At 44.7% G+C, this 23,502-nt stretch overlaps 1 pseudogene; it reads left to right on the forward strand.

The window, feature by feature from the left end:
* Positions 1 to 4,767: 4,767 nt before the first annotated feature.
* LOC124683210 lies at positions 4,768 to 6,615 on the forward strand (annotated as a pseudogene).
* Positions 6,616 to 23,502: the final 16,887 nt, after the last annotated feature.

Here is a 23,502-nt window from a genome sequence, read left to right on the forward strand (position 1 = left end):
GGGCTCCAAAGGAGGACCAGCAGGTCCGGTATGTGGCCCGGTCGACCGGGCTCCTGACCGGCGGGTCCGGCGCTCCGTCCGGTCGACCGGTCGGAAACCGGGCACCAACCGGGCACCAACCGGAGTAGAGCCAGGACGACGCGAAGGCGCTCCGGTCACCGGTCCGGTCTGACCAGGCCTCACGACCGGGCTGTCCGGTCTCGTGGTCCGGTCCGACCGGGTCCGTCGAAGAAAAGCCGAGGTGGCAAGTGGCAACGGCCATATTTCGAAGAACACTATAAATAGCCCTTCTCCTACCTCTAGACAGGTAGGCAACATACTATAAACTGTTCTTGAGCTCTCTCTCTCTTACTCCATTGCTAGAAACACCAAAAGCCTCAGATCTCCCTCCTCCTCCACCCAAACTCAAATCCCTCCGGGGAATCACTAGAGGAGGACCCGATCTACCGTTCTACCAAGCCAAATCTCATTCCCCCTTGTATTCATTGAGAAGCTTGCTTCCTAGGGTTCCTTGGAAACCCTAGGTGGGCAAGAGGAGTCCGGAAGCATCCGGGCTGTGGATTTGCTCCGGGCAAGATTGTGAAGGTTTGGAGGCTACCTCAAAGTCTACCACAAGTGAGTGAGCTATTCCTTCGTGGGATAGGCTCCGGAGAATAGGGTGAGCCTTCGTGGCGCGGGGAATCCTTCGTGGGACCTCCACTCCTCCAAACGTGACGTACCTTGTTGCAAAGCAAGGGAACACGGGAATACATCCTCGTCTCCGCGTGCTATCGGTTATCTCTAACCGAACTCCTTACTTGTGATTTAACCGCCTCGTGAGAGCCTTCGTGCTTGAGTTAGTTGTATCCTCATATAGGTTGCTTCACCTAGTTTGCATTAGGCTCATCTTTATATTCCGCAAAGCCTAATATTGCAAAGAAAGAATTAAAATTTGTAGAAACCTATTCACCCCCCCTCTAGGTTTACCATCTCTATACTTTCAATCCTACGCATTTCTGCGTCACTCGGTAGCGCGCTCTTCTGTGGGTCGTGGCCTCCGCACGTATGTTGTGGTCTGCAAGTGTGGTGTTGCGTGGCCTTTGGGTTGTCTTTGCATTTTTATTTTTGGTCGGACGATGGATTCATACTGGCATAAGCGTGTGTGTTTGTAGTCACTCACTAGCATAGACCACACGACAGCTGCATTTACTTCCCTTTTGGTCTCTGAATTCTGGTTGATGTTGTTAAAAATTTAGGCACCGTGCACAATTTTTTTAGTTGCGCGATGTTTGCAACTCGGATTTTTTTTAATTTTACGTGGTTTGTAATAGGGATTTTTTTCAGTTGCACGTGACTTGCATCTAAGAATTTTTAGTTTCGTTTGGGTTGCCACTGAAATTTTCCAAGTTGTACATGTGCTGCAATTGAGATTTTCGTAGTTGTACATGGAATGCAACTTGGATTTTGTAATTGCACGTGAATGTGAATTTTCTAGGTGCATATGGATTGCAACTGAGATTTTTCTCATATGTATATAGGTTGCAACTGTGATTTTTCTACTTACATGGGCGTTGCAACTAAAATTGTCCTAGTTGCACATCGGTGCAACTGAGATATTTCTAGTTACACATGAGTTGTAAAATCAGATACACCTGGGATTTTCCAGTACACGTCGGTTGAAACTTTAATTTTTTTTCAGTTTCACATCAGTTGCAATTGAAATCTTTTCAATTACACATCGGTAGCCTTCACACAATTAATCTTTTGTCTCTACTCTAGATGCAGCTACTCAGTTAGGTACTAACCCTCCCCACCTATGACCTAACCCTCCCACGCCGCGCCATGCCTGGGAGGCCGCCGGTGGCTCCCCGTCCCCTCCTCAAGTCCCCTCTCCCGCCGCCGCCGCCATGTGCGCCGCTGGGTAAAGCCCCGGTGGTGTGGCGGCGGCGGCCTTTACGTCCGTCGGCGACGGAGGAATCAGCTGCGGCCTCCACCGGTTCCTTCCACTTCTTCGATGGCGACGGCCAGGGGCGGCGCGCCGTGGTGGCAGGTCGGCTGGGTTCGACGGTGGGTCTTCGATCTGGGCCTCGATCCTCCCTGCGGTTGCGGCGTTTTCCTGGGCTTCTCTCGCGCCTTGAGGTGGCCTGGGGCAGTAGCTCCGGGTATGGCGGTGGTGATCGTCTTCTTCGTCGGAGGCGGGCGGCCAGATTGGGGTTGTTCGTGGGGATCTTTTAATCTCATGTCCAGTCCCAACAACGAGTTGGGGAGCGCAGCTGTCGTTGAAAACCGTGCTCTGACTTTGGTCATGGCGGACGATGGCGACGTCACGCGTCGTTACCTTCTTGAAGGCATCGTCGTCGCAGTCTACGGCTTCTTACTCGTGCTGCTCCGGGGGAACCCTAGATCCAGCCCGGATCAGACGATGACAGTGCTCCCTGCATCGTTCTACCTCTTGGGGCATCGTTTTTGGAGCAGCGGATGGATGGAGGTGGATCTTGGTGGAGTGGTGTTCATCTACCACGTCGTTGTCGATGATTCTCAACGACGTGGAGCTGCGGGATATCGAAGACAGGCGAGGATTGTTGGACGTGTGCAGGATGGTGGAGCTGTCTGGCGTCATGGTGACATCGACGGCAGGCTTGGCATGGTCAATGTGTTGATCTCACTTGGAGATGGGTTCGAGATAGATGGTGGTTGCGAACTCTGCGACTTGTGCAATAGCACACCCTCCGGGTTTTGCTTTTTGGATGATATGCGTTGGTGTACCGTCAGGGAGTATGGCCTTGTTCATGGTCACCCCCTTCATTGTAGGGATAGCGAGTTGTCGCTAGGAAGGAGGCTTCAAGTAGATTTTTGTATCCCCTTTAAGACATTGCGAATAATTTAATAAAGCAGAGAGTTGTGTGCATCCTTTGGATGTAGAGGCACCGGCTATGCTCCTTTATCTATAAAAAAAGCATGTTGCGCTACAGAATGACATTGTTTGGTGGCATATTGCTTGTTTGTAGGTTAGATTTATGGTTATAAGGCCAAGCTAACGAACTAGAGAGAGCTCACGTGGACAAAACTCGAAGACGTGGAGACAAATCGAACTTAGAAAAATCCAGAAAACGTAAGCAAAACATGACCGGGAACCCCCGGTTCCAGACAGCAAAGGAAAGCACAGAGCTTGGTAGATTAGTTTGTGAGAGGTAAACGGAGGTGGCAATTTGGCTCATAGGAGCAAATGCTCTCATTATATAAAATAATTAAAAAACAATTTTAAAAATGTTAAAAAATTCTGATATAAATTTGTTGGTGTACATCTGGACATTCTATGTTAGTGCATAAATTTTCATGGAGAAACAACATTTTATATGGCGTGTACAAAAAAGACAAAAAAATATCCTGTACGTAGTCGTGTTATAGCATCAAAACTTGTCTTTTTTACGGGAGCCACAATTATTTTTAGTTTTTTTTGAAAACTTGTGTACCAACATAAAATGTCTAGATGTACATGTAAAAATTTAGTTTACAATTTTTTCACACTTTGAAACGTGGATTCACATAATGGGAGCATATGCTCCTATGAGCCAAAGTGCATTTCCCGAGGTAAACCGTGTTCATTAATTTAAAACATCACTGATACAACACACACACAAACCACCAGAAGACACGGGAAAGTACACGCGTCCAGGAACAACTGCAGAAAGACCCCTGAAAAAATATGAAAAAACAAAAAGGACCTTGGGAGTCCCTGCACACCATCTTCTCCACATCTCACCGGATCCGATTCAGCACCTCGCCGTCGCTGGCTTTATGAGTCGAAGGAGAAGCTCTGTTGACGTTGGGGCGCATCGACCAGGGATCATCCCCATGCTGTAGATCGAAGCCCAACTCCACCGAAGCACACCGGACAAAACGGGGAAAATCGGCAGAGCTGCCGCCGACGGGCCTTCAGTCCGCTCCCGAACCACTATCCTCTCCCGATTGCCAAGACCTCCACCAAGGGCAGCGTCAGCAGCAGCCAACTTCACTCCTGTACACCTTCTTCTAGCTTCCCGGCGGCGCTGGAGGAGACGACGCCGTGGCGTGGTAGAAGCAGAAGAACAAAATCCCCTGACAAGAGCTCCGCCAACGCCTCAAAGAACTCGTCTGGGAACCCAACCTCCGCCGTCCAGAACGAGCGGCGAAGATACATGTTCGCGGCTCCTCTTCGTCGCCGCAGAGCGCCGTCGAGGCAGAGGCCCGGAACACCTTATTTGCGGCGGCGGCGTCGACACCGACCGAGCGCCACCACCCAAAAGACCTACCCTACACCTATCTACACGCCAGGCCAAAGGAGCTGGAGCTCTCCCACTCTCCCCCTGCCGCCGGAGCGACGAGAGAAGAGAGAGGGAGCCAGCGCCCTCGCCGGCAGCGGTGGACGAAGGGAAACTAGGCTCCTCCCTTTTCGTCTCTCTACTGTAGATAGAGATAAGGGAGAGGGAGAGCGTTATGGCTGGTATGTCGTAAATCTCTCAGTCGCCTGAGATGTAGGCGTGCCTTTGACATAATCCCGCACACTAGCATAACTTCCTCGTGGTTTCGACGAGACGAGCATGCAAGCAACGTACGGTGAATTGGTCACGACGACCCAAGCAGTCGTGGAAGTCAAACGCATCCGCGTCTCGCCCCCAGGCCCCCCACCGATGACACCGCGTTGTTCCGGTTCTGCTCTCCGCGCCGCAAAGCACAACCACAGAGCGGTTCCAACGTGAATCAAAGGCATCCACGCAATACTTCCGAGCCTCGATCCTGCGTGCGGATCACTACGCGGCTGCCATGGCGCTGTGGACCGGGCTGGGTCAGGCGGCGACGGTGGCGCAGCTGGTCGGCGCGGACGTCGGCGGGCTCATCTCCATGATCATGCAGGCTGCGCTGACGGCTCGGCAGAACAGAAGGGAGTGCGAGCAGGTGGCACGCCGGGTCCTCATGATCGCGGAGCTGCTGCCGTACCTGGAGGCGTCTCCGGAGGCGGTCCGGCCGCTGGCTGGGCTGGGCGACACGCTCCATGAAGCGCACGAGCTCGTCATCTCCTGCCAGGGGAGGAGCCTGGCGTACCAATTCGCCATAGCCGGAAGGCAGGCCGAAAGATTCAGGGACGTTCAGAGCAGGATCGACTCCTACCTCATCCTCTTCCCCATGATCAGCCACATAGGCATAACACGACGCCTCGACCGAATCTACAACATTCTCGTTCCAGATAGCGCCACAAGTTCATCCAGTTCGCCCCAGGTGCAGGTATGTTAAACACAGTGCAAATTGATCAAACACGAGTGTTATTCAATCGTATCGCGCTGAAGATAAGCTCAGCAGACAGTACTCAGTTGTGGTAGTTTGTTCCTCAGGAGCCTGCAGAGGTCGGTCAAGAGGTTCTACCGCATGGAACCGAAGAGTTCACGTTGGCAGAGATCGTGGGGGCCACCGATAACTTCGCCCCTGGCAACAAGATCGGTTCTGGGCTTCTGGCGGCTTCGGAACGGCGGTGTACAGGGGCAAACTTCCCGACGAGCGGAAGGTGGCCATCAAGTGCGTCCGGTACCGGAGTGACACTCTCGAGGACGAGTTCAGCACGGAGTTGGCCATCCTGTCCCGGCTCCGGCACAAGAACATCATCCACCTCACTGGGTGGTGCAAGGACAAGCGCTGGATCCGCGGCCGGAGAATGGAGCTGGAGCAGTTATTGGTCTACGAGTACATGGAGAACGGAGACCTCCACGACCACCTGCACCGCCGGTCCTCGTCGTCCCCCTTGACGGTGTCCTGGAAGATGCGCATCGATGTGCTCCTGGGCGTGTCGCGCGCCATCGAGCACTTGCACTGCCACGCCATGCCGCGGGTCATCCACCGCGACATCAAGTCGTCCAACATCCTTCTTGACTCCAGCTGGGTTCCGCGCCTGTCCGACTTCGGTCTGTCGGTCGCCTGGCACACGAGGAACGAGGATGACACACACGCCGTCGTAGGCACCTTCGGGTACCTCGATCCGGAATACTTCCAAACAGGCCGTCTGAAGCCGGCAAGCGACGTTTACAGCTTGGGCGTGTTGATGCTCGAGGTTCTAACAGGGAACCAGGCAATGGTGAAGCCACAACTTGACATGGTTTGCTTCGCGCTGCCCATCATTGAGTCCGGCGATCTTGGGGAGCTGCTGGACAAGCGCCCAGCACCGGAGCCAACGCCGCGGCAGCTCCAGGCGCTGGAGTACGTGGCACGGACGGCAGCACGCTGCGTGCAGATGGAGGGGAAGGACCGACCGGCCATATCAGAGGTTGCCGCCAGCCTCGAGACGGCGCTCGAGCTCATGTGCAGCCATGATAGTTCAGTCGATGCAGTGTTGAGCACCCGGCCCAAGATGTGGGATATCTTCGGTCGTTACAGAAAAATACCCGGGGGTGCTATCGGATACAGAGTTCACTGAACCAAGATTAAACCCCCAAAAGTTAACCGGCCAGGATCTACATGGCGCGCACAAGGAATTAGTGAAGTAATCTCGGTGACTGTTTTGGGTATACCAGTGGAGGAAGGATACGTGTGAGTGTGACACATATTGTTGTATTTATTTGCCGCAAATGGATATATAGCTATACATGTGACTCATCAAGATTGCTCAATTATATCCCTCCGTCCCGGTTTACAGGGCCTACAAGTCTCCCAAGATCATCAATTTAACTAGTATTATATAAATTTTACACTATAAAAATTATACCATTAGAAAGTACAACATCTGAGCTTTCTAATGATATATGTTTTGTAGTATATATTTTGTGTTACGTTGGTAAAATTAACAACCTAGGGATACGCGTAGGACCTGTAAACCGGGACGGAGGTAGCAATATGAATCTTCTCGGTTTCTTACATGTTTTTTAAACAAGGCAAATGACTTGCCATTATTCATTATAATAAACAAGAAGAGAGAGTTTCGACGGGTTATTAGCGAAATACAGACCGAAAAAGGTACAGACCCCCTCGCTGATCATCGTTGAACTGCCGTAAGGACACGCAACCACATAAGCTACACACACAACCGAAGCGAGGATTACTCAACAGGACTTCGACTCTGCCAAAGACGACTACAAAAGGAGACCTCATCGTAGCGTCACTGTGGTGCTCAAGCCGGCCTATGCAAACCGGTGACTACTTGAACAGAATGGGCAGCTCCGACTCTGATAAGGAGCCTCGAAAAGGGGATGGGCAAGACCCGCTCCAAAGAAGATCTTCACCATCGAACCACACATTGCAGGTCATTGCACGATGTTCAGATGAAGAACTCAAAAAACATAGTAGTTCCGATTTCACAACAACGGAAAACCAACACGGAAATATTTGAACACGCTAAAGACCGACTAACAAGGCCCTGTCGTGATAGAACGATCACTAGCGTGTTTCTTAAGGATAAAGGATTGCAAGTACTCCGCATTATGCAATTGCATATCCAAGCAACATCAATTGTGAGATGCCTCAGGCAAAAAAAAAAATGGGTCTCAACCGATTTATTATTCGGTCGGGTCGAATAACAAAGTTCAGAAGGTTTAATCTTTAAATAATAACAAAAAAATTAAGCTATAAGATGATATCTTTTACAATTTACAAAACATGCTCAACGAAATAAAAAAAAACAATTTGGGTGGCCGTTTTGGATCGTCCTGTTTAAAATGTCCTAAATGTTGAAAAACATACGCGACTTATTCACCAGAACGGAGAGGGGTGACTGAACCAAGTGACGTGTATTTCCGGTGAAATGGAAGGTGAAGAGTTCCTGTTGGCACCCGTGATCACACGCTCGACATCAATCAACCATGAACCACCCAAAAGACAAAATCTCGATCCAATCTGGAGAGGAAAACCAAACAGGAACGAGCAGGATGCTAGCAAACCGCATGGCAAGTCGCAAAAAAAAAAAAAAAAAAGCAAACCGCATGGCGCTGGGCCTGTTGTTCCAACCCGCGAGCCGAGGCCGTTGCCGATGAATCCGAAATTCGAAAGCGCCGCCCGAGTGGGCCGTCCGCACGTGGCCTCTTAACTCCGGCTTTGCGCGCGCGCTCCACCAGGCCAGAGGGCCCGCCGTGTTCCCCCCTTGACCCATTTATTTATGCGCTCGATGCGGTGCCGTGCGGCGCTCCGATTTAATACTCCGACCAACCCAGACGCTCCCTGTTGATTTCAAATTTTCGAAACTGCTTCTCGATCGGATTAACAGGATAACAGATGCAATGCCATGCAGATCGCACATCGCGCTTGACACGACAGGTAATTGTTTTTCTAGCGTCGGATTTGACAGGGCAGGCTGGCGTCCACCCAAAAGCTCGCGTGCTTTGGCGTGTGATGGCCGTACGGAGATTTGTTTTCGAATTAGTTACCCAGATGCTTACCTGAATTAGCAAGTGAATTCTTCTCCCTAATCATTGTGGCAAGTGGGCGTAGCAGGTCCTGCTTAGAGCAAGTACAATAAAGTCTAGTCAGCTGACTATAAGACATTAAATAATATATTTTAAATGAGTTGGAGGAGAGAGAAGAGGAGAGAGAAGGGAGGTGACATTATCGATAATGAATACTCTAGACGTGCTTTCTAGGTACCTTGTGAGAGTGGAATGTGGGCCATATATTAGTAAAGTACTACATTCTTATAGCCAACTATTGTACATGTTAACTATATGATGACTACAAATGATATGACATCTTGTTATAGCCAACAGTTGGCTATACTATTGGAATTGCTCTTAGAGCGACTAGGGATTGCTCTGCTTTTGAATTAGTTACTGCGATCTTACCTAGTAATGTTCTTTTGTCCAAATTTGATTGCTTGGAACCTCGTAAAAAAGCAATACTAGTTCTTAAGATCAACCTTCAGTTCTTTGGTGTGGGAGTGCGGTAACATCCGTGCTACATACTTTTTTTTTATCTAATCCAATATTTCATGTCTGAATAAAAAATATTAAAGTTGACTATTATTTTATAAGGAACCGTATTGCACAAAAGCTACTGCAAATCAAATTCATCTATCAGAAGGTTCAGTAAGTCATTGTCACTACCTTACTTTAAGGGATGTACACACAATCTTAACCTGCTAAATTTGGTTAGGGGAGGTGTTAGACTATATAGATTCGCATATAACTTATATACATGTATTGTACACTTGATATACCCTACATATACAGAAATAGCTACACTCAATTAAGATGGTAAGCAGTTCCCCCTTCCCCGAAACATACGTGATCTACGTTTGACAAAGCGAACTTTCCCTAATCAGTGTGGCAGCGGCCGTAGCATGCCCTAAAGTAGAGAGTGACTACGGTGACATGTACCGCGATGAGAACATATCTAGTGATACCAACCTTTAAATGATACCGTGATACCGTACAGAAAAACGTATTTTTATACGTGCCAAAAAATTATACGAAAAAATGTGAGTGCTCATGAAGCATGTCCCTACATCATCACAAAATTTCATATCCAAAATTGACATGGACACTGAGAAACAAAAAAGAGAAAATTAGCATGAATAGTGTCATTTCCTGATTTTGTCTTTTTGTGACACTAGGTAGCACTATTCATACTGGTTTTCTCTTTTTTTGTTTCTCAGTGTTCATGTTGATTTTGGATATGAAATTTTGTGATGTTGTAGGGACATGCTTCATGAGCACTCACATTTTTTCGTATATTTTTTTGGCACGTATAAAAATACGTTTTTTTGTACGGTATCATCTAAAGGGTGGTATCACTAGATATGCTCTGCTCATTATGAATGGTCAATGTTTGCAGAAAATACCGCGCCGAGTATCTATCCGACATGCCGCCAGAATATAATCCTTGGCTGACGCCGTCCGTAGAATGAAGAGCATCCTTTCAAACGTCGCCTTGTTTGATCCAGCGCCATGCCAACGTCGGCCACTTCTGCTATCTCGTTTTAGAACCTGTTTATTCATATGATAAGAAAAACATTAAATATATAGGATTGCGATGTCATATCCACTTCAATCCTATAAAAATTCATATGAACCAAAGTTTTTTTTACCACATGAAAAGCAAATGTTTTTGAAAGAAATGCATGAGTAGATGCTATATTTCCTATGAAATTTAATGCAAAGAATTTGTTTGAAATCAATCCTATAAGTCAAATAATAATTACAGGAATTTTTTCTATATAATTAAATCCTACGAATTTCCTATATGTAATTCTTTAAATCAAACATGACCTTGGACTAAACTATAATCAATAATTTGCTATCCAGTTCCACCGACCAATTTACTTTTTGCGAAAACAGAACTTCAAAGGAATTATGCATATGCGTAATGTGTGGGTCTAGCCTATTAGGATGGATAAATGGATGCACAATCTCTCTTATTTTTTTTGCAGGGGAAAAAGAGATTTTATTAAGCATCCAGAGCATTACAATCCGCCTTAATCGCCTCATCGATTTCTAACGGTAAGTTTTGCAACCACATAGTGGTCCTCTCTTGCACTCTTCCTATGAAAGCTAACCCATGGCTCACCGTGTTTGCCTCCCGACTAACTTTCAAGACTCTTATCTCTTTTTCCCTAATTTTTATCTCTAAAGACAGTGATTCTCCGAGCGTATCTGGACATGTTGGAGCTCCCCTCCAAGATCAGGCTTATTGCTTCCGCGCAGTCGGACTCCAGGATGAAGGTTTCAGTCGACCACCTCAAGGCGAGCTCAAGGCCTTCCTCCATTGCCTGCAATTCCGCGTCCAAGGCATCCGCACATCCTTTTAAGCACCCGCAGGCTGCAAAGCTACAACACCATCAGCATCTCTAAGCACCATGCCCGCACCGGCGCGTCCGTCCGAGGAGAAGGCCCCATCCACATTCAGCTTGTGCATACCGCTCTCCGGTGGCCTCCATTGTTGCTTGATTGGGGGCTTCGCCTTTGGTGTGGTACATTTTGTAAAACCCTTTACCACATCAATCACTTGCTTGCCTTTAGGATCTTCATTAGTGGGTGCTGTTTAATAAGCAGTAGGGAATTCATGTAGCTCATAAGAAATCGTTTTGAAGCTTCCACTGGGGCTGGCTTTTTGTTATGTGTAATCTAATTATGGTTATGCCAGATGCCCCACAAGGTAATAAAGTTTAAATCGATGCGGGCTCATAAGTATACTTATGTTCTTCTCTAGTTGTAGAACTTGTTCTTCGTATAATTATTTTCCATGAAAAATCTCCCGAACCTATGGCCTCTAGACTTGCAAATAAACTTTGATTTCACATCATTGGATTTCTTTTCTTGTAGAAGTCGTTTTTGTTAAAGAGAACAAGTTGTAAAAATTTCTTGAACATTTACCCCTTTTATGATAACTATGACATGCACTAGATAAATAAAAAAAATCTCGCGTTTTTATTACGATGCACCTATATACTAGTGTCAAAGGTTTATTTAGATTTGCATTATCTGCATAATAAAACACATCTAGATATATATATATATATATATATATATATATATGTATGTACTCTGGCTAGTTTTTTATAAGAGAAATATACTAATATCGAGAAATACCAATTACACACAACCTCTGCAACAATGCACTGCCCTAAGGCAATGCAGATGCACACATCAAAAAGTTAAAGAAGAATTACAGAAAAAGTCAGGCTACAATGATATACTCCTTGCAGCAGCGAACCAAAACCACCAAGATAACCCCAGAAATCCATCTTCTCCAAAGTGACGCCTCCAAGAAGAGAACAATGCACAACCATCGTCATCGTCCTGATCAGCAATCTTATATTTTCATGCAGGAGAAAGTCCACGCTCACAAAACAATGCCTTCATCAAGGCCATTGCCAGACACAACCAATTAATGCCAACCTTGGGGATTTCACCATGCAAGTTTAGTCTCTGAATTTCTCATGTGGTGCCGCCCCTACTTGCCAATGTCGTTGCTCTAAGTCACGAATCACCAAGCCAAAATCTCATCATCACCAGAACTCAAGCCACCACTACTAGTCCCCAGATCTCGTAGTCCATGCCATTTTGCGTGTGTGACTTCACCATGGAACTAAAACATGTCCCACAATGACAACAACTCGCAGAGCTTCGCATTGCTTCCTCTGAAACCAAACAGTAAAAAAGAACACGGTTATGCGCCATCCGATCGGGCAAACTCGATGCATGTCGTTCATTTGGACTTCACTGGCAAAGCCTTCCGAAACTCGACACTCCATCCAAATCAATGAAGACATGCGTCAAGTAAATCTTTGTCATGGCGTTAGAGGGATCCTATGACCGCCTCCTTTATTTAGGCCGGGCTCCACAAAAACTGTAAGGGTATATTGCCCCTATGTGTGGTTTTGGTAATTAATGACAACCCCTATGGACTAATGTTTTCATTGAGTTTATATGAAGGAATATTCCATAGGTACTACTTGTATTCCATGTGTTGAATTCAAGTATGGATGCCATGAAGATAAAGATATACCTTGTGTATTGGCATCAAGATCATCGATTTGAAGATATATATGTGATATGATCAAGAAGAAGAAATGAAGATGGAGTTCTTATGTGGAACTCAAATATTAGCCATGCTCTATCCTATGTGATAAGCAATGAATGATCAAGATCTTGAGAGCTTGATTCCAAGTGAAGAATTCTTTATATACCTCAAGATAGTATGATAGAGTATGAGAAGATACAAGGTTGAGTTGGGCAAGTTCAAGTTGAGCATCTCGAGAGGATCATATGCTTGAAGCTTGCCGTCCATTTCATGATAATGGACATGTGAAGATGTACATCAATGGAGCTTCCCCATCATAGTGTATGAGGGAGCATTTGTGAGTCTTCACGAAGTAACGATTATCAAGTAAGGCATTCCGGCTTGAGTGGAGCTTGAAGAGCTATCATCAAGATCAAGCGGGATGCACAAGGCAAAGGTATGACCTTGCTAGGTTTTCCTTTTACCGGTCTCAAGGTGGTTGTTGGGAGACCGGATTATAGGATAGATAGCCGCACTATCAAGAGGGGCTTTCGGTTGGGTAACTTGATCACATCGTCTTAGGGAGCTCAATCATTTGCATATCCCTATTGTTCCTTGGTGTTTCTCTGTGAGAGGTTCTTGAGCTTGTTGCTAGCTTTACAACAAGCCCAAGTTCATCGAAAACGGAATCCGCATGCATCTTCTATTGCGTTTTCGAGTTTGGACGTCTTCACCGTTTCTTGACGGTGGGAGACTCCCTCTCTAAAAACATCTAAAAATATCCTGTGAGGAGTCTCCATATTGGTTTCATGTCAATCGGGGTCAATCGGGGATTTTATTCGTCGTTATCTTTCCAACAAAATTGGTTTCATGTCAATCGGGGTCCGGACACAAAAGTTATCACAGTTTTTGTATAACATGTTTTACCTGCTGGCCCGGTTTCTCGCCCGGCGTGACCGGCCGTCCCACCTTAGCATTTGTTGCTTGGGTGGGATTTGAGAGTGAAGGACTTGAACACCTCTAGTGTTCTTGCTTTGCATCATTGCATAGTGTTGAGCTCTCCACCACGATTAGTTCGAGTGAAAGGCCGTGAGCTTGTTACTCTTAGAGGGAAACCTCCTACTTGGCTTGGCGGTTGGTGCTCCGGTGATCTCTTCAAGAAGATGTGAAGAGGCCCGGGCTTCTCCTTCGTGGAGCTTGTGAAGTGGTTGTGGAGCTTGCCATCTCCGGAGCGGAGGAAAAGCTAACCATAAGGAAAGGGCCATTATCTTTCGTGGGTGTGGTTCGGAGAATAGGGTGAGCCTTCGTGGCGCGGGGAATCCTTCGTGGGACCTCCATGTAGGATAACGTTGCATAGAAAACAAAAATTTTCCTACCGCGAACACGCAATCCAAGCCAAGATGCAATCTAGAAGACGGTAGCAACGAGGGGATGATCAAGACTAACCCTTGAAGAGATTCCAAAGCCTATAAGAGTAGGCTCTTATTGCTGCGGTAGACGATCACTTGCCGCTTGCAAAAGCGCGTAGAAGATCTTGATCACGATCGGTTCCGGCGCCACGAACGGGCAGCACCTCCGTACTCGGTCACACGTTCGGTTGTTGATGAAGACGACGTCCACCTCCCCGTTCCGGCGGGCAGCGGAAGTAGTAGCTCCTCTTGAATCCGACAGCACGACGGCGTGGTGTCGGTGGTGGTGGAGAAGTCCGGCGGAGCTTCGCTAAGCGTGCGGGAACTATAGAGGAGAGGGGGCGGCTAGGGTTTGGGAGGGGGGCGCCGGCCATCTAGTGGTGCGGCCACCTTGTGGTGCTTTGGTGTGGCCGGCCCCCTCCCCTATGCCCCTCATTATATAGGTGGAACCCCAAGAGGTGGTGTCCAAGTCTTCGAATAAGACCCGAACCAAAAACCTTCCATAGGGAGGGGGAAACCTAGCCAAGCTAGGACTCCCACCAAGGTGGGAGTTCCACCTCCCATATGGGGGTGGCCGGCCCCCTAAGGGGAGTCCACTTGGGACTCCTCCCCCACTAGGGTTGGCCGGCCATGGAGGTGGAGTCCCATGTGGACTCCACCTTCCTTGGTGGTTTCTTCCGGACTTTTCTAGAACCTTCTAGAACCTTCCATAGAACCTTCCGCGACATTTTATTTCACATAAAATGACATCCTATATATGAATCTTATTCTCGGACCATTCGGAACTCCTCGTGATGTCCGGGATCTCATCCAGGACTCCGAACAAATATTCGAACTCCATTCCTTATTCAAGTTCTACCATTTCAACATCCAACTTTAAGTGTGTCACCCTACGGTTCGAGAACTATGCGGACATGGTTGAGTACTCACTCCGACCAATAACCAATAGCGGGATCCGGAGATCCATAATGGCTCCCACATATTCAACGATGACTTTAGTGATCGAATGAACCATTCACATACATTACCAATTCCCTTTGTCTCGCGATATTTTACTTGTCCGAGGTTTGATCTTCGGTATCACTCTATACCTTGTTCAACCTCGTCTCCGACAAGTACTCTTTACTCGTACCGTGGTATGTGGTCTCTTATGAACTCATTCATATGCTTGCAAGACATTAGACGACATTCCACCGAGAGGGCCCAGAGTATATCTATCCGTCATCGGGATGGACAAATCCCACTTGTTGATCCATATGCCTCAACTCATACTTTCCGGATACTTAATCCCACCTTTATAACCACCCATTTACGCAGATGGCGTTTGATGTAATCAAAGTACCTTTCCGGTATAAGTGATTTACATGATCTCATGGTCATAAGGACTAGGTAACCATGTATCGAAAGCTTATAGCAAATAACTTAATGACGAGATCTTATGCTACGCTTAATTGGGTGTGTCCATTACATCATTCATACAATGATATAACCTTGTTATTAATAACATCCAATGTTCATGATTATGAAACTAATCATCCATTAATCAACAAGCTAGTTAAGAGGCATACTAGGGACTTCTTTGTTTGTCTACATATCACACATGTACAAATGTTTCGGTTAATACAATTATAGCATGATATATAAACATTTATCATAAACATAAAGATATATAATAATAACCACTTTATTATTGCCTCTAGGGCATATCTCCTTCGATCTCCCACTTGCACTAGAGTCAATAATCTAGTTTACATTTGTAAAGATATAACACCTTGGCCTTATGGTGCTTTATCATGTATTGCTCACGGGAGAGGTTTTTAGTCAACGGATCGACACGCTCGAAACGTATGTATTTTGTAATTCATTTTGCGTCTCAACGCATCACTCATTTCCAAATGAGTCGACATTAAATATGTTTGGTCTTTTGGTGGAACCTTAATTCCGCGATCTGAAATATGTCACTAATATTGTCACACACAATATAGCTTCAAAGTTCGACTGCGTCGGAAATACACCAAGTTCTCAAAGAACCTCATGACTTAACATCCTTTGTTATTGTCAAAACAATGACATACTCGCCTTCTTTTGTAGAATCCGTCACAATATTTAGAACTCTTCTAAATCTAGCATAGACAACTTCTAGCTCATTGTGCTACTTTTAAACAACACTTAATCTAATTTGAGATTGAAATTATATTTTATATGTGACAAAACCAATATCGGTGTAACACCTTACAGCGATTTGTTTGTCATTTCTTCATACAAAAATATATATATATATATATATCCTTAGTTCTTCTAAAGTACTCAAGGATATTCTTACTGTCGTCCAATGATCATCATATGAATCATTCTGGTATATGCTCATAACACTTTATAGCACATGATATCCGATTGTGTACATATTATTCGTGATCTATAATCACTCATGTGTTTTTACTCATTGAGTGTCAGATACACTCAAGTCTTGTTAAAACTTCACATGACAAGAACATTTTCTTAATATTTCTATATTGAACTACTTCAATATCCATCATATGTACTTTGACTTAAACTTATTTATGTGTTTCAATCTATCTTCATAGATCTTGACACTAAATTCGTTTCAGATCCATATCCTTTCATTGAAGTTAATTCTCAATGAAACCTTTTTAATCAAGTATATAATTACATCATTTATAACCAACTATATGTCACCTACATAAAGTATTATAAATGTGTCTTAGCGCTCCCACTTAATTTCTTGCAAATGCAAGTCTCTTCATCGTCTCTGATGAAATCAAAAACTCTTTGACTATTTCATCTAGTGAAGATTCCAACTCCGTGATACTTACTTCATCCAATTGAAGCTTGTATACCTATCTAGTATTCCATGGACCAGCAAAACTCTTGGTTGTATCTTGTATACACCTTTAATACATACTTCTGATAAGTAATGTATTTTGCCATCCTACTAGCATATCTCATAAAAGAAATATGTAGTGATTACTAGAATAATCCACATAGACTATAAGCATTGCTACGGAAGATCTAATCTTATCGTATTCAACTCTTTGAACATTGTCGTAAACAATTTTTCGATAAATCAAGCTTTCTTCAAGGATATTTCATCCAAGTCTATCAATTTCATAGATCCATTTACTTTCATAAAGTATTCATCTATCTTGGATTTCATGGCGCATGGCCATTTTAACGGAGTCAGGGCCCATCATAACTTCTTTGTTTTGTAGTTGGTTTATCATTGTTCAAAATCAATCCTTTGTCCACAAATCATTTATTTGATCACAAAGTAAACCATACCTACAAGGTTCAATATGTACTTCGATCTCCATGGCTAAAACACTTTGTAGTCATGAGAGCCATGATCGTCGTGGCCGCTTCCGAAACTAATTCGATGCTGCGCTACTCGATCATTATGCTCGGGTTCATAAACCTTATCAAATTATATTGTCCTCCCACTCAAATACTTCACTCGAAACAATTTCTCGGAAATAAGAAACATTGACAAACACTTTTGTCTTTATCTTGTGGGAAGAATTCCCAATTAAATCTCGGGGATAACCAACAAAGACATTCATCCGATTTTGGTTGACTATTAGGATTTATACCCATGCCATAACTTGTATGGTGTCATTTCAACGGATCATGATGATGCTCTATTCAGTGTAAAAGCGGTAGTCACTAAAGCATAATCCACAAAAATATAATGGCATCAATATTTTATCTCATCATTGATCCAACAAAGTTTGGATATATCTCTTGGATACTTCATCATCATATGATACTCCAAGAAACGTAAGTTGTAGAACAATTTCATAACTCTCTTAGATGTTCGCTAAAACTCGTAATTCAAATATTTTCCACCATGATCCAATCATAGATATTTGACTTTTCTATTACGATGATTTCCACTTCATGCTGAATTTTATTTGAATCCAATCAAATGTTTCAAACTTCTTCCTTATCGAATATATCCTCATTTATATACTCAATTTGGAAGTTTTCATGAAGTAGAAGAATCTCCCGCACACAACTATGCCCAGTGAACCACATACATCGGCATGTATGTTTCCACTAAGTTAGTTGCCCGTTCAACTTTTGGCCTATGAACGGTATTTTAGTCATTCTTTTTAGAAAAGATTTGCAAGCGCCAAATGATTCAAAAATCAAATGACTCCAAAAAAACCATTTGCATGGAGTTCCTTCATGCATTCCTTTCTAACATGACCTAAATGGCGGTTCCACAAATAAGTGGAATTCAAATCATTTGCCTTATGGCATTTTAGCGTCAGTTTTATGTATGTGTGTTTCACCATTAAGATTTATAATAACTTATCCATCGTACATGGAGTAATGTCATAATTTGAACAACTCATTGTTTTCATTTGACCAGAGCAAAATAACAATTATTAAGTTCTTTATTATAAATTCTAAGGGCTAGATAGAATGCCAACGACGAACATAATAACACTTTATTTTGTTCCAGACGTGCATTTCTATCATATTCCTTGTCAGTCACTTAGGCCATTGTATTCTTGTATTGCGTTGTTTTGTATGACACTTCATACCAACCAATATAGTACTAATACCCAAGAATTTCATAGTGTGACCTAACTAGGAATACAACCATAACATGTATATCATTTATATACACCCGAGCTAGACTTTCTAGTCTTTTCTTTCTTTCTGCCAAAATATCTTTTGCGGTTTCTCTTTTAGCTTTCCTCATTATTCAGAAAAACACTTCAACATTAAAAACTTCTAGGTTTGTTGGTCTAATACCAATAACCTTGAGGTTCTTATTTTGAAGTTGATCATCACATGACAAGTGTTCTAGATTTCACTATTAGTAACTTTGTAATATGATGAACAATTTCACTCATAATTTTATCCATCAATTCATGACAACTTTCCGAGACCATGTCCAGTACATGCTAGGCTCATAAAGTTTAACCTTAGTATTTGCATGTGCAAATCGGCTTGCACCGTTGTAAGCACACGTAGAATCTATAACACCCGATCATCACGTGATGCTTCAAGCGACGAGTCTTAGCAACGGTGCATACTAAGGATGATAACTTCATGGATATGCGAATATCATTAGTGCCCCAATAGTTGGAGGATTGTGACGTCTGGCGTCTTCAACCTTCATACATTCCCATAAAACTTATGAGTTTATGTAGTCTCACCAAATTTTTATTCTATCATCTTGCAATAAGGTCTTAGATATCACATATATCTCGTATCTTGATTATTTCTGAAAACTAAATTTTCAGCTCCTTACTTTTCAAACAGATTTGAACTTCAAGTTTCACGGAGACAAGATAACTTTAGGTACTAATTGAAACCATAGCTCTCTGAATCAACAAAGTGAGTTTCACTAAAAGTTTGCAATAGGACTTAATCATTTCTTGATTCATTAACAATACGGTACCAATCCGTAAAGTTTCTAGTCAGATTTTAACAGTATTTTTATCTCAATTATAAGACTAGCGCATAGTAGTAAACGGATGCCAATACTACAAAATTAATTCAAAATACTACTCGAGACTATGTTTATGATAATTAGTTCATGTTTTAATCTAATTACTAATGAACTCCCACTTAATACAACATCCCTCATAGTTGTTAAGTGGTACACGATCCAAATTCACTACACCAAAAACCGATCATCACGTGAGATGATGTAGCTTCAATGGTGAACATCAACATGTTGATCATATCATCCATATGACTCGTGTTCAACCTTTCGGTTTCCGTTGTCCCGAGGCCATGTCCGTACATGCTAGGCTCGTCAAGCAAACCCAAGTATTCCGCGTGTGCAACATGGCTTACACCCGTTGTATGTGAATCGTTGAATCTATCACATCCGATCATCACGAGATGCTTCGAAACGACGAATCGTTACAACGGTGCATACAAGGGGAGAACACTTTATTATCTTGATATTAATGTGAGGGATCATCTTATAATGCTACCGTCGCGATCTAAGCAAAATAAGATGCATAAAGGATTAACATCACATGCAGTTCATATGTGATATGATATGGCCCTTTTGTCTTTGCGCCTTTGATCTTCATCTCCAAAGCACGGACATGATCTCCATCATCTTCGGGCATGATCTCCATCATCGTCGGCGTAGCGTCAAGGTTCATGGCGCCGGCTTCATGGTTGTTCACCTCATGTAGCAACTATTACAACTACTTTGAAATACTACTCAACATGAAAATTAAAGACAACCATAAGGCTCCTGCCGGTTGCCACAATACAATAATGATCATCTCATACATATTCATCATCACATTATGGCCATATCACATCACCAAACCCTGCAAAAACAAGTTAGACGCTCTCTAATTTGGTTTGCATATTTTACGTGGTTTAGGGTTTTCGATATAGATCTAATCTACCTACGAACATGAACCACAACGTTGATACTAATGTTGTCAATAGAAGAGTAAATTGAATCTTTACTATAGTAGGAGAGACAGACACCCGCAAAGCCTCTTATGCAATACAAGTTGCATGTCGAACGAGGAACAAGTCTCATGAACGCGGTCATGTAAAGTTAGTCCGAGCCGCTTCATCCCACTATACCGCAAAGATGCAAAGTACTCAAACTAAAGATAACAAGAGCATCAACGCCCACAAAACCATTGTGTTCTACTCGTGCAACCATCTATGCATAGACACGGCTCGATACCACCGTAGGATAACGTTGCATAGAAAACAAAAATTTTCCTACCGCGAACACGCAATCCAAGCCAAGATGCAATCTAGAAGACGGTAGCAACGAGGGGATGATCAAGACTAACCCTTGAAGAGATTCCAAAGCCTATAAGAGTAGGCTCTTATTGCTGCGGTAGACGATCACTTGCCGCTTGCAAAAGCGCGTAGAAGATCTTGATCACGATCGGTTCCGGCGCCACGAACGGGCAGCACCTCCGTACTCGGTCACACGTTCGGTTGTTGATGAAGACGACGTCCACCTCCCCGTTCCGGCGGGCAGCGGAAGTAGTAGCTCCTCTTGAATCCGACAGCACGACGGCGTGGTGTCGGTGGTGGTGGAGAAGTCCGGCGGAGCTTCGCTAAGCGTGCGGGAACTATAGAGGAGAGAGGGGGCGGCTAGGGTTTGGGAGGGGGCGCCGGCCATCTAGTGGTGCGGCCACCTTGTGGTGCTTTGGTGTGGCCGGCCCCCTCCCCTATGCCCCTCATTATATAGGTGGAACCCCAAGAGGTGGTGTCCAAGTCTTCGAATAAGACCCGAACCAAAAACCTTCCATAGGGAGGGGGAAACCTAGCCAAGCTAGGACTCCCACCAAGGTGGGAGTTCCACCTCCCATATGGAGGGTGGCCGGCCCCCTAGGGGAGTCCACTTGGGACTCCTCCCCCACTAGGGTTGGCCGGCCATGGAGGTGGAGTCCCATGTGGACTCCACCTTCCTTGGTGGTTTCTTCCGGACTTTTCTAGAACCTTCTAGAACCTTCCATAGAACCTTCCGCGACATTTTATTTCACATAAAATGACATCCTATATATGAATCTTATTCTCCGGACCATTCCGGAACTCCTCGTGATGTCCGGGATCTCATCCGGGACTCCGAACAAATATTCGAACTCCATTCCTTATTCAAGTTCTACCATTTCAACATCCAACTTTAAGTGTGTCACCCTACGGTTCGAGAACTATGCGGACATGGTTGAGTACTCACTCCGACCAATAACCAATAGCGGGATCCGGAGATCCATAATGGCTCCCACATATTCAACGATGACTTTAGTGATCGAATGAACCATTCACATACATTACCAATTCCCTTTGTCTCGCGATATTTTACTTGTCCGAGGTTTGATCTTCGGTATCACTCTATACCTTGTTCAACCTCGTCTCCCGACAAGTACTCTTTACTCGTACCGTGGTATGTGGTCTCTTATGAACTCATTCATATGCTTGCAAGACATTAGACGACATTCCACCGAGAGGGCCCGGAGTATATCTATCCGTCATCGGGATGGACAAATCCCACTGTTGATCCATATGCCTCAACTCATACTTTCCGGATACTTAATCCCACCTTTATAACCACCCATTTACGCAAAGTGGCGTTTGATGTAATCAAAGTACCTTTCCGGTATAAGTGATTTACATGATCTCATGGTCATAAGGACTAGGTAACCATGTATCGAAAGCTTATAGCAAATAACTTAATGACGAGATCTTATGCTACGCTTAATTGGGTGTGTCCATTACATCATTCATACAATGATATAACCTTGTTATTAATAACATCCAATGTTCATGATTATGAAACTAATCATCCATTAATCAACAAGCTAGTTAAGAGGCATACTAGGGACTTCTTTGTTTGTCTACATATCACACATGTACAAATGTTTCGGTTAATACAATTATAGCATGATATATAAACATTTATCATAAACATAAAGATATATAATAATAACCACTTTATTATTGCCTCTAGGGCATATCTCCTTCACTCCACTCCTCCAAACATGACGTACCTTCTTGCAAAGGAAGGGAACACGGGAATACATTCTCGTCTCCGCGTGCCTCGGTTATTTCTATACCCGAGCTCTCTTTTCTTGTGATAGCCATCGTGCTTGAAGTACATATATCTTGCTATCACTTGTGCTACATATATCTTGTGCCTATCTTACTTAGCTCTAGTTGCTATTGTTACACTTAGTTGAGCTTAGCATATTTAGGATTTGTGCTTGTAAACTAAACGATAGTTTAATTCCGCATTCTTACAAGACAAATCCGCAAGAGTTTTTAATTGCCTATTCACCCTCCCTCTAGGCGACATCTCGATCTTTCAAAACCGACCATCCCAGCCGCCCGAAGCAATGCCGAAGGGCCACACCATGGCGTAGAGCGCGAGGTCCATGGCTACCGAGGACCCCCATGTCCACGCCTGTGCATCACCACGAGGCAAGGTGCTACGCCACGCGCGATACAACCGCCACAGTGTTGATCGACGTGAGGGCTGACTTGGCCCAAACTGAGCCCGCTCATGCCTGCTCTCGCAGCGCCTTGACGATCACTGATGCCTCACCCTGCTTCTTGCCATGGAACGCACCGATCCGCCGCCACACAACCACCACACAGTCGCCATGCACTCTCGCAGGTGCGTGAGAGGTCGCTACCGCCGTGCCGCTCCTCCCGTGCGCAGAGCTGCGCCCCGTCCAGCCGCAGCAGCCCGCGCTGCCACCACCACGCGAGGGGAAAGAAGGCCCAGCCGCCGCCGACGTTGCGTGGCCTTCGTCCGGTGGCGCTCACAGGCAACGGTGAGGAAGGGGAGGGGAGGTTTGGGGGAGAGGAGACGTTGGCGCGTACTCTGGTTAATATAGAAGGGAGGATAGTAATATCTACTCTCCTCGTTACCTCGTACTGTACATGGCATCCTAGTTTTCATGTTCCAAGTTTGATCATAAATTTCACGGATAATACATGCAAAAGTATCGTAAAAGATACTATTACAAACTTATTATTCAAATACAAATTTGACACTATAATTTTCAGTATATTATAGTTCATACATTTTCTTAGGTATTTGGGGCAATCGTACTTGGCACAGATAGTCCGTCTTCCATACGCACGGACCACACGTGCACGTGTCACGCGTTTGGTTGTCGCAAATCCC

The sequence above is a fragment of the Lolium rigidum genome, chromosome 1 (genome assembly GCF_022539505.1).
Source record: "Lolium rigidum isolate FL_2022 chromosome 1, APGP_CSIRO_Lrig_0.1, whole genome shotgun sequence".
Lineage (NCBI taxonomy): Eukaryota > Viridiplantae > Streptophyta > Magnoliopsida > Poales > Poaceae > Lolium > Lolium rigidum.